Source organism: Asparagus officinalis, chromosome 9 (assembly GCF_001876935.1).
Source record: "Asparagus officinalis chromosome 9, Aspof.V1, whole genome shotgun sequence".
Lineage (NCBI taxonomy): Eukaryota > Viridiplantae > Streptophyta > Magnoliopsida > Asparagales > Asparagaceae > Asparagus > Asparagus officinalis.
Genome location: NC_033802.1, coordinates 19,867,589 through 19,877,180, shown reverse-complemented (window position 1 = coordinate 19,877,180; position 9,592 = coordinate 19,867,589).

Below are 9,592 nucleotides of genomic sequence, written 5' to 3'. Positions count from 1 at the left end.
ACTGAGTATGTTAAGAATATTGCTCACATCCTCCTTCCACTTATGGGCTACAAGAGGGTCTGGTGATCCCTGAAACTCTGGTGCCCTCATCTTCTGGTATCTCTCTACCATACGGAGCCAAGCCTCCTGCTCTGTGGCTCTATCTGGGACTGATAGAGGAACAACTGTAGGCGCGACCTCTGGGGATCTCTCTCTGACAGGAACGGTGGGTATCCCCTGCTGCTAATCTACCGGTGGTGGTGGTGTCCGTGGTGCTATATGAGTCGTCATCAACTCCTCAATGGCTGTCATCCGGGCAATAAGAGGAGCCATGATATCCACCAAATACTGAGGAGCCTGCTACGGCTCGGGTGGTACCTGCTGAGGCTCGGATTGAGCTGGCTGCTGCTCAGAGGGAGTCTGCTGTGACTCTGCCTGCCCAGCTCTCCGAGTACGAGGCCTACCACGTCCTGCCATCTCTCTGATCATAAGAAAATAAGAGTTTATGAGTCAAAATAGACCTCTATAAATAGCGTATCATAATACAATTTTCACAACATATAGTATTTGCACAAATACTTTAAACTTATAGAAAAATAGTCGTTATAAAAAAAAATTCTCAAATTTTGAGATATACGCATATATCGTCCTCACTCATACTAGGAGATCCTTACGGACTCTATACATGAATCCTAAGAAACTCTATCCTAGCTCCACGACTCGACACAGGATGATCCTAAGGATACTGGAACTAGAGCTCTGATACCAACTGTGACGCCCCTGGGTTCACACAAGGCTACAGTCCAAGGTGAAACCAGAGATGTCAAACCTGCCATGCACCACACCGTGCAATAACATGTTTCACCATCATAATTAACATCTATCTAGCAGAGTCAACAATAGGTGTAGGTACAAAAGCAAGTAAAAGATAGTGCCAGAAATAACTGATGAAGTGATAGTGATCACATAATTATCTCATCATCCAACGTACAGAAATACATAGCCAATGTCTGAATGGATAACTGGAATATTTAACAAGTCTCAAGCACAAATATCTGAGTAAAGGAAATAAGGCATATAGCCTTTACAACATCTAGAGAATATTCCTCAAATGTCAAACAAATCTATAGTGGAGCTCCAAAATAACTCATAGCTAAAATAGACAGCTGAACACTAAAGTGTGTCGCCATCAACCTGCGACTCTCCGGGCTCCTGGCTCGTTACCTGAAAGGGGGAGGGACAACGAGCGTCAAAGCACTAGCGAGCAACATCACAACCAACCCCAAGGGAACAGAGCTCGTTGTATAAGAAAATATAGATAATACATAATAGATCTAAAATCATTGATCTTACTAAAGAGAATTTTAGTATTTAGAAATTTACAACACGAGCATAGGTACGTCGAGCAAAATAATCCAAACAAGGAAACCCTCATGTATATACCTTGTATCTCAAATTGTAAATCCCTAAACACTAAACCTGAGGTTCTAGTACAGGGAGCAATAATAAAAGAAATACAACTAATCTCAGAGCATAAATACAGTGCCATGTCATAGCTTACATGAACATCATGTTATTACTTACATGTATGCCATGTTATAATCTACATAAGTGTCATGTCATAAACTCCTGTGAGAAAGTCATATACAGGGTTAAGAAAGTATGTTCGATACAGAGACTAGATATTGTGGTTTCCAAACACATGGAATAAGTGGCAAATGTCCAACACGAGGACTGAAACGGATTATAGTCCAACACGAGGACTGTGAAACTGTGAAAAGTATATGCGGACAGATATACATAATCTAAACTCGCCCGCATCTCGGTGTACATGTCTAAACTTGTGTCAAAAGTCAACCCACATGTACAGATAAATCATTAACATGGTAAACTAGGGTCAGGTTATCGAGGCGGCCCTGAAAAGCAACTCAAACAGATCAAGAATCTGTAAAACATTTCATCAGTCGACTGATGTGTCGACTGATGACGTCAGTCGACTTATATGTTGACCGATAAGGCTCAGGCAGCATAGCCTCAGCTCACCAGTCGACTGATCAGTCGACTGAGAAGCTGAGAAAACACAATCAGCCCGTCAGTCGACTGATCAGTCGACTGATGACTGAAAATTTGCCCGTCGGTCGACTGATCAGTCGACCGATATTAACCGCAGAAAACTCTGCACAGGCTATTTTTTCACCTAAATTTGATCCAAACTCATCTCCATCAATCCCAAGCATGAAAAATACTGATATTAACATGTATGAACTAAACTGAAACAGAAATCCCATATGTGAATACATAAACAAAACCCTAAACATGTGTAGCGAGATGTTACTCGCCTCTGGGGTGATGAGAAACTCCTGGATCTGAGAGAGAGTGGTTCCCCTTCGCTGCAACGTGAAGATCTCGACGAAAATCCTCCAAGTTCTTCCCCAAATCACCAAGAACAAAACTAGGATTTGAGATAGGGGAGAGGGGGCTAGGGTTTTTCTCAGATCTGAAGATGAGAGGGGTGATTTCGGGTGAAGGAGGATATGTATGAACAGTTAAACCCGACCCAAATCCGAACCAAATCAAAACAGACCCGAAACCTAAAAAACTAGAAATCAGCGTATCAGTCGACTGATGTGTCAACCGATACAGTCAGTCGACTGATGTGTCGACTAATCTGGAAAAATTCAGTTTTTTTGTGCATGTTTTGCTAATTTGCAAAACCAACGCACAAAACTCTACACCCAAACTCTCATATCATCTCAAATAACTTATTATCATGTATGTCAATGACCTCGAGCTATTTATCATAAAAAAATTATTTATTTACTAATAATTCATATATATTCATATAAAAATTACGGGGTTCTACACTGTCCGGTCGACCGCACGTGTCACTACGGTCGACCGCGTAGTGCACAGACCCAGACTATGTCTCTGGACTGAGAGCGGTCGACCGCTGTAGGCGCTGCGGTCGACCGGCCTGTAATCGATTTTCCAGATTTCGTCGTTCTGACCGGTCGACCGACTTGGGCACTGCGGTCGACCGCGTCGCGGATCCGGGCCTGGGTCTGTTTCCTGCTCCAGTTGGGATTTCTGTTTAGTATAAATAGAAACACGACTTGTCTCGGGTTTAGAACTCAGTTTGTAATCATAAAAGAGATCAGGGAGGTTGTTCTTTGATCTAGAGAGATTGTGAGAGAGAGATTTGTAAAATCCAATTGATTCTCATAATCTAGAGAAGGTATTTTCCTTCGCCCTAATTATAACTCTTGTGTTCTTCTGTCGTTTTCTTCTCTACCCACTCTTGATAATTTCGCGATCAAGAGTGCTCGCACGGCAACTCGTATCAAGTTGGTATCAGAGCACCTAGATCCTGTGAAGGGGGAACCTGTGTATGGTCCTTACTCGCTCACAGTACAAGAAGCTTGGCGAGATCCTTATTTCCTTGGATGGAGTCTAGAAATTAAGGAAGTAGAAGATAACTGAAGCAGATAATTCAGCAAGACTTGATGCCATGGAGAAGCAGATTGAGACGATTGAGACGACTCTTACTCAACTCGTGGGTCTCATCAACGGAGGAGACAAAAAGGAGGAATCTTCTTCGAAGGGTAAGAAGAAACTCGTCGAATCCGACGAAGAGAGCGAGGAATATGATTCAGAGGGGGAGACTGAGATTGTCAAGATTGTTGGATATCAGGGGGGTAAGAATAATTACCAGAATTTGAAGATTAACTTCAAGGTTGAGATTCCTGTTTATGATGGGAGTATCAATGTGGAGAAGCTTAATAATTGGATCGAACGTATGGAGATGTACTTCACTCTCTACGAATATTCGTCCAAGGAGAAGATAGTGTTCGCGACATTGAAGTTTTCAGGGCACGCGTTGACGTGGTGGAAATCCTATTGCAAACAGGAGAAGAAAGCGGCATCATGGAACAAGTTCAAGGAGCTACTTCGGAAATAGTTCTATCCAGTGGGGTTCCTTGAGGAGCGTTGGTACAAGTGGTATGGCTTGCGCCAAAAGTTTAATCAGACCGTTCAAGAGTACACGATGGAGTTCCAGCAGCAGGCGATGGTTCTAAACATCGCAACGAACGAGTACTCCATCTTCATGAAGTACATGGCGGGTCTGAATGATTACATTCAGAAGGAGATGAAGCTGTTTTCGGTTGAGACAATCGCAGAGGCGAGCGTGAAGGCCATAGCTATTGAGGGCAGGCAGAAGAAGGGCAATGAGACAAAGGGGGATTCCAAACCATCGGGTCAGTCTAAGGATGAGAAGAAGAAGGGTGACTCGGGGAAAGCAGGATTGACATGCAATCACTGTAAACAGACAGGGCACGTGGCTGATCGTTGCTGGGATAAGTATCCTCATCTGAAGCCAAAAGGGTTGAAGAAGAAGGAGGAGAAGAAGGCGTACGTGATAGCACAGGGTCCGAAGGAGGTTCCCGGGATGACTGAACCTAATAGCAGCCTCAACCTTATGGCGGAGAAGCAGGCCACCAAAGAAGATGACGACCCGAGGGAGCAGCTCTTTGTTCTGAAATTGCAGGTCAAGACCAGCTTAGTGGATGCTATTGTAGATCCAGGGAGTCAGAAAAATTTGATATCTGAGGCATTAGTACAGAAGCTGGGATTGAAGACGGTGAAGCATCTGAAGCCCTATCCATTAGGGTGGATTTAGAAGGAGGCGGGATTGAGTGTGGTGAACCAGTGTTTATTCAGATTTGCACTCCATGAGTCGTATATTGACGAGGTCACATGCGATGTGGTTCCGTTGGATGTTTGCCAAGTTATTTTGGGCAATCCTTATTTGTGGGATAGATACGCAGTATATGATCGGCGAGCCCAAAAGTATACGTTCACCAGGGAGGGCGAGCAATTCATTTTTCATTCGGTATCTCTTCTACAGGAGACGAGCTTGGTGACGGTGACTCAGGCTAAGAGGTAGGTGAATGCGGGTAGGAAGTTCGTTTTATTGTTCATTCAGCCGTATGAAGAGCAGATGAGTAGGATGTGCTTGTCCACCTTGAGCAAGCTTCAGGAGGGAGATCTTGACAGGTTAAAGGCCAAGTATGCGGACTTGTTTTCGAAGATCACGGGACTACCACCACGTCGAGGTGTAGAGCATGAGATTATGTTGACCGGGGAGAGTTCCTTACCTAACATAGGCCTATACCGCACATCAGTACAGGAGTCCGAGGAGATCAAGAAGCAGGTTCAGGAGCTCTTGGAGACGGGAGTGATTGTGCCGAGTTGTTCGCCTTGCGGGTCACCAGTGTTGTTGGTGCCCAAAAAGGATGGAGGCTGGCGCATGTGCGTAGATTACCGGGCGCTCAACAAGATAACCATCAAGAATCGCTACCCATTACCGCGGATCGATGATCTTATGGACCAGTTGGAGGGAGCGAGGTTTTTCACGAAGCTGGATTTGAAGTCTGGTTACCATCAGGTGAGGATTCGGGAGGAAGACACTTGGAAGACTGCGTTTAAGACCAAGCAGGGCCTGTTCGAGTGGTTGGTGATGCCATTTGGATTGTGCAATGCTCCAGCTACCTTTATGAGGCTTATGAATGATTTGTTGTGACCTTTTATAGAGGATTTTGTGATAGTTTACCTTGATGATATCTTGGTGTACAGCAGGACTTGGGAGGAGCATCTCATTCATGTTGAGAGGGTATTTGAAGTGTTGCAGGACGGACATCTGAAGCTCAACGGGAAGAAGTGTGAGTTCGGGAAGGACGAGTTGGTGTATCTCGGCTTCATCGTAGGGAAGGGCCAGCGGAGGATAGATCCAGGCAAGGTGGAGGTGATCATGAAGTGGCCGACGCCGAAGACAGTGACTGAGGTGAGGAGCTTCATGGGGGCTTGCCAGTATTTGCGCAAGTTCATTCGACATTTTTCGACTTATGCGGCACCGTTACATGGCCTCACAAAGGCTAAAGTTCAGTTTGAGTGGGGAAGGACGCATGAGGAGGCTTTTCGGAAGATCTCGGAGGCACCGGTATTGGCGTTGCCGAATTTGCAGCAGACTTTCGAGGTGGAGACCGACGCGTCTAGTTATGCGATGGGCGCGGTGTTGATTCAGGATGGGAAGCCGGTGGAATACCATTCTGAGAAGTTTTCGGGTGCTGTTGCGAATTACCCAACCTACGACAAGGAGTTCTATGCACTATGTCAAGCAATTAAGCATTGGAGGGTGTACTTATTAGGGAAGGAGGTGGTCGTGCATTCGGATCACAAGCTGTTGGAGTTCTTACATGCCCAGACGAAGCTACAGCAGGCACGGCACATGAAGTGGATGTCTTATTTGATAGCTTTCAACATCATTATTAGGTACAAGAAGGGGGTGACGAACAAGTTGGCCGATATGTTATCTCGTCCGCCGATAAGGTCTTTATTGGTGGCGACGCGTATTCAGCCCTTGGTTCCTTTGGAGTATGTACAGCTGTACGCATCCAGTAGAGACTTCGGTAGTGTGTTTGAGCAGGCGAAGGCTGGTCGAAGAGGGGAGTATGCACTTGGAGAAGATGGCTTGTTGTATCGTGGGACATCACTATGCATTCTGGAGGATGGTGATAGGTTGTAGTGGATTCGGGAAGCACATACCTCGCGTGTGCAAGGGCATTTTGGCATTCAGAAAACGCTTCTCAATCTACGGCGACATGTGTTTTGGCCATGGATACTTGATGATGTGACCAAGTATGTTGGAGAGTGTAAGTTATGCTGTATTTCGAAGCCTTCTAATAGGAAGAGGGAATTGTACCTACCATTACCGGTTCCTTCTAGGCCGTGAGAGAGCATTTCTATGGATTTTCTAGGAGGGTTGCCGACTACGAAGCGCGGGCATGACTATTTGTACGTTGTGATGGACCGGTTTAGCAAGATGGTGATATTGATTCCTTATAAGGAGACCGTGACGGGAGCGGGTGCAGTACAATTGTTCTTTGAGCATGTGTGGAAGCATTTTGGGTTGCCGAGTTCGATTATTTTGGATCGGGATAGCCGTTTTCTCGGGCATTTTTAGGATTCTTTGTGGAGTCTGATGGACACTAAATTGAAGAAGAGCACGGCCTTTCATCCATAAACAGACGAACAAACGGAGGTAGTCAACCGGACTATGGTGCACATGTTGCGGGGGTATAATTCCAGGCATCCTAAGACATGGGATGAGAGTTTACCATATTTGCAGTTTGCTTTTAATCTGGCGATTCATGGATCTTTCGGAAAGTCACCGTTTGAGACTTGTTATGGATTTTTACCGCCAAGCCCGTTCGATCTTGTGTTTTCGTGTGAAGCCACGGTGGACGACAAGGAGGGGAGTGAAAGACAACATGCTCAGCGATTTCTCGAGAAGATTGCACATATTCATGCCACAGTTGAAGCTCAATTGAAGAAATCACAAGCTAAGTACAAGGCGAAGCATGATCAACATCGGGTTCCTTGTAACTTTGGTAAAGGAGATATGGTATGGTTAAAATTGAGTAAGGAGAGGTTAAAAGGAGAAGGGAAGAAGTTGAAGCCTATTCGTTATGGTCCGTTTCGGATTCTCGATCAGATTGATGACAACGCTTTTCGATTAGATTTGCCACCTTACTTAGGCATGTATTCGGTGATCAATGCCGAGTACTTGAAGTTGTTTGAACCTCCGTTATTGGATGATGAAGGTGATGACAAGATGATCTTACCGCATGTTGAAGACTTGTGGTTTGATAGAGAGGAGCCACTGAAAGAAGATTATATTTTGGAATGGAAGACGACCACGACGAGGCGGGGGACGAAGGAGTCGTTTCTCATTAGACGTCAAGGTCAGGTTCCTAGCAAGGCTAAGTGGTTCAACAGTGAAGGAGGGGCTCGCGAGTTCCCTCAGCTGAAGTTCTAACTTGAATGGGACTTCAAGTTCCTAAAGGGGGACCCATGATACGGGTGTATCTTCTCTTCGGGAGCTTAGCGATCCTCATGGGAGCTTGAGGATAGATGATTCTCATGTTATCTTGAGAATAGAGTAGAGGAGTCGTGGACGAGGTCATTGGAGGCGGCGAAATCAAAGGATTCGTCAAACTGCAGGAATTACAGCTTGGGCTCTGTCCGGTCGACCGCACATGTCACTGTGGTCGACTGCGTAGTGCACAGACCCAGACTGTGTCTCTGGACTGAGAGCGGTCGACCGCTGTAGGCGCCGTGGTCGACCGGAAACCCTGTAAGCGATTTTTCCAAAAATCGATGTTCTGGCCGGTCGACCGACTTGGTCACTACGGTCGACCGCGTAGCGGTTATGGGCCTGGGCATGTTTCCTGCACCATTTAAGATTTCTATTTAGTATAAATAGAAACACGACTTTTCTAGGGTTTATCACTCAGATTGTAATCAGAAAAGAGATCAGGGAGGTTGTTCTTTGATCTAGAGAGATTGTGAGAGAGAGATTTTGTAAATCCAATTTATTCTCATAATCTAGAGAAGATATTTTCCTTCGCCCTAATTATAACTCTTGTGTTCTTCTGTCGTTTTCTTCTCTACCCACTCTTGATAATTCCGCGATCAAGAGTGCTCGCACGGCAACTCGTATCACCAAAAGCTCAAAAACTTTTACAATTTATTTTCTTCTCCACTCAAGCAAATTACTGACTTGATCATCAGAGGAACAACTGGATAATCCAACTCCGCCCTCTTACGAGTTCTTTATGTACAGGAAAGAACATGTCGCTCTAGAACTAAACATTTGGAGGAGTTAGAGGACTCCTGACAACCTATCCCCCTCTTAATTAGCTGATTGATTATTAACATCAATACTATTATTGATTAATAATTATTAATTAGACTATTAATTACTATTAAATAACTTTTGATTAGACTATAAGATATTGTCAAACATTATTATAATATAGTACAAATCTAAAAAAAAGTTTTCCATATTTTCCTTCTTTTTTTGCTCCCTAAGATCTCTTTCTATCATCTCTCAATTTTATTTTTAAATAAATTATGGATCTATACTTCCTTTACTTTTAATTTAACTATTATTATAATATTCAATAAAAAAGAAAATATAAGAGATGCCTGAAAGGAGACGAGATCCGATGACAGCATGGTCTAATGATGGTGATGATCATTGGAGGAAAAAAGGTAAAGAAAAAATAAAAAATAAAAAAGTAAAATAAAATGGAAAGTTCTGGTTTTTTACCACCTAGTTCTAAACTAAAGGATAATTTGAGAGACTAGAACACTCATTTTTATATAAAAAAATAAAAACGGGATAATTTTATACAATTATCCCAGTTCTAATTTGGTACAGTTCTAGTTGACTTACACGGTAGTTTTTTGTTCTGATTTTAGTTCTAAATGACTAACGCTACAAAATTTAATCCTACAAATTATTCTATTTCTACTTTGGAGTTCTACCTGACTAACCCCTTCTTCTTAAACACTTGGAGAATACTGTGTAAATTTATCAATTGAATATTGTTATAATTAAGAAGATTTGTACAAATAAATAAATTGAACATAGAGAATTTGCCATTAGTACTCAAAACTGATGGGAAATTAAAGGATAAAATTCATGACCCCCCTTGTACTTTGGGGTGTTTCCAATGGAGCCCCTGAACATTTTTATTTCACTAAACCA